This window comes from Etheostoma cragini, chromosome 20 (genome assembly GCF_013103735.1).
Source record: "Etheostoma cragini isolate CJK2018 chromosome 20, CSU_Ecrag_1.0, whole genome shotgun sequence".
In the NCBI taxonomy this organism is placed as follows: Eukaryota; Metazoa; Chordata; class Actinopteri; order Perciformes; family Percidae; genus Etheostoma; species Etheostoma cragini.
The window spans coordinates 9,164,077-9,164,282 of NC_048426.1; the positions used below are offsets into that span (position 1 = coordinate 9,164,077).

The 206-nt window shown below is 44.7% G+C and overlaps 1 protein-coding gene across 1 annotated transcript in view; it reads left to right on the plus strand.

Moving 5' to 3' along the window:
• LOC117936271 (RNA polymerase II elongation factor ELL-like) overlaps window positions 1-206 on the plus strand; it is an 8,227-nt gene that overhangs the window by 2,989 nt on the left and 5,032 nt on the right. The window lies entirely within an intron of this gene.

Sequence of the window (206 nt, forward strand, 5' to 3'; positions counted from 1 at the left end):
AAGTACAGATAAATGTCATGTATTTGGTAGTAAAGTAGTACAGCTGAAAGAAGAAGCACACATCTAATTGAACACTTCCAAAACAACAGTCAAACCGAGACACACTCAAACACATGTTGTCAGTCATTTCACATAGATAACGCGGGGATGGAGTCCTGAAAGCTCTGTCAGATCGCTGTCTTGACTCCCTGTCTCCCCCCCCCCCC